The following is a 3,073-nucleotide window of genomic DNA, read 5'->3' as shown; positions in this document are numbered from 1 at the left end:
CCAGCGGTATCCTTAGAGGAGCGTTGGATGGGACTGTCCATGTACTCGCAGGAGGTTAGAACAATGAGCAGGGATCTGTTGAACTGCCGACATAGAGTGGACCAGAGTGCAAAATTAAGAATAGAGGGACTTCCGATGGGTATTGAGATGATGAAGCATTTCTTCAGTCAGAGGATGGTGAATCCAAGGAATTCACTGCTACACATGGAAGTGGATTCTAAGTTCTTGTGGACATTTAAAGTGCAGGTTGATAGGATCTCAATTAGCAAAGGCATCAAAATCTACAGGGAGAAGACAGTGGAATCGGGTTGAAGGAGATAATGAATCAGACATTATTAACTGTCGACAGACCCGATGGGCACTTGGCCCAAAACCTCCTTCATCATTTCGTTTTATGAACAATATTTCAGGGTAATTTCGTCTAACTTAGTTGCTGGCAATTTTTTTTCTGAGGATGACATTTAGAATTATTTTGAAGTATCAAATAAAAAGGATTCAAGTCAGCACGCTTTTATTTTCAGAAGTCTTCCGGGAAAAAACTGAAAAGCACAAGGATGGAATACCATTCTCCATGACCATAACAAATCCACAAGGATTCGCCATCGGAGTCGTACTCCGGTTCTCTCCCAGGTACTCTCCCTCCTGGCAAGCGGCGAGGAGAGACATTTCTATGCCCCGCTAGGCACTGGCTGCACAGCAGACTCAACTACACGCCTCGGTGTGCTACCTACCCTTTGCAGAAAGACACGAAGAAGAAGGAGTTGTTGAATTTGGCATTCTGCTCCATGAGCGTGCGATTGAAGTCATTTGCCTGGGTCATGGCATTCCAACGAATCCTCCTGGAGAGTACGTCCATCGTCGGGAAGCGAGTTATAAACGCCTGCAGGATACAAACAACGTAGAAATTGAAACAGGAAAAGTACGATATTCGAACATTTATCGGTCCTGTCCGACTATTCACTCAGGTGGAAGGTCATACGTGAGATGACCTCCCGGATTTTTTTAAACTCACCCTACTCTCCTGATGGGTGACATGTTCCTTTGCAGTCCCTTCCTGATCCCGAGACTTCCCAAATGAAACTTTGCGTTCACCTTTATCCCGCACATCCGCCAGTGCCTCCAACTTCCTGATTTACCACATCCACTGACCCTAGTGCGGCCTCAGGTTCTGATTCAGATACATTTATATATCAGCGACCGACTCGCCTTTGTCAAACCTGTATGTTGTGTCCTCAAGGAATCCCAACTAATTTGCAGGGTGTAATTTCCCCTTGAGGAAACTGTGCTGAATTCGACGTACTTTATTGTTTGCATTTAAGTAGATCAAAACACTGTCCCTGAATAACGAACATCAAAAGCATCACGAGGACCAGTGTCTCCCGCGTCCTGAAAAAACATCGACATACTCTGGTCCTAAATATCTCACATATTGGCCGAAACCAGCATTCCTCCCTCAGGAGCATGTCTCCAGCTTCAATAGCTGAAAGGCAGACGAAAATGTAACCATCACCACATTGAGTACGCCTCCCCATCCACTTCCCGAACGCATTTCACCGCTCAGGTCATTATCCAGCTGGCACTCACTTGTGGGCTTGTTGGTGTTGGAGGGTTTTCCCAAAGTTCTTCGGGAACCAACAAATACATTGTAATCTCTCCATCTCCGGTGAATGAAATGAGAAACTGTCCATTGCTTTGGATCCACAATTCTGGGGGTGAAGTAGAAAGTTGAAAAGATTTATACTTCTCACTGGAAACAGAAACAGGAGTTTCAATAGAAAGCAAAGGAGGAACTCAATCCTACTATGGTCTGATGACATCATGACCTACTTTAAGATCAACCTAACTATCCACTCCCACAGAGACCACCGCATTATCTGCCATTCTTGTTTTTTCCAATAATTTCAGAAAAAAAATCCTGTTGTTTCTGCAACGACGCCAGACAATGAAGACCAACACACCACAGACATTCTGAACGAACCTGGTGAGTTCTGCAGAATGTTCGATGAACCTATAGCCACATTCAAATGAAGTGCCCTTACAGTCATTGTGCTTTTATAATCTTACAAACTTTTACACTTCTGTGCTTGACTTTTCCTCACTCAACTCTTAAATTTCTTTTTTTTTATCATTTCCATGTCTTTATTTTTATCCACACTTTTTCACTTTATCCAACCTAACGAAAACATTTGGTTTAAACTCATGTCCACAGCACTAGTTATGCGATTCCCTAGGATTCAGGGCCGATAACGTTTCAGGTACAGCTCCCTCCTTCCCAAGAACTGTTGCCAAATTCCCACGAATTCATCCCCAGTACTCCCACACTGAAAATTGAGCTACGCATTTAACTTTCTAATGTTCTTGACGGTATGCCAATTTGCCAAAGTGTTTAAAAAGTTATTAAGAAGGATAGACAAAGGAGAATCTCGGCTATTTAACACCTAAGTCTCCTGACTCTGCTTTCTCTGAGTTAACTCATCCTCTATCCATACTAATATATCACACCCAACTATCTGTATCCCTCTCACATGTATAATTTTTATGATGCACCTTATCAAACGCCTTCTGCAACGCATGGAAAACAACGCACATCTGTTCTCCTCTATAGACAGGGCTCGATATAACTTTACTGAAGTGAAAGTTACACTATCGTCGACCTGAAATTTTCAGAGCGGTACTGACCCTCCGGCGCAAGATTTTGTGCCGACATTTTACCGACACTGAGATCAATTTAACCCTTTCAAGCGTCACAGCCCTACTTTTAATTTATCACCCGTGTGCAAGATTACCTCTCTGCTCCTAAACTCAATCCCACGATTGATGAATGCCAATGAACCGTATGCTTTATTAATCAGAATTAATCTGCGTAGCAGCTTTGAATTTCCTATGGGTTGAACTCAATCAGCCACATCGCAGCCAAGTTTTGCATCCTATCAGTGTCCCGCTATAACCTCTGACAACCGTCCACACTATCCCACACCATTAACGTCTGTGTCATCAGCACGTTGACTAAGCTATCCCTCCCCTTCCTCTTCCAACTCATTTATAAAAAGAACGAAGAGTCGGGGTCGCAGAA

Source organism: Hypanus sabinus, unplaced genomic scaffold (assembly GCF_030144855.1).
Source record: "Hypanus sabinus isolate sHypSab1 unplaced genomic scaffold, sHypSab1.hap1 scaffold_129, whole genome shotgun sequence".
In the NCBI taxonomy this organism is placed as follows: domain Eukaryota; kingdom Metazoa; phylum Chordata; class Chondrichthyes; order Myliobatiformes; family Dasyatidae; genus Hypanus; species Hypanus sabinus.
Note: the sequence above shows the minus strand (reverse complement) of the source record.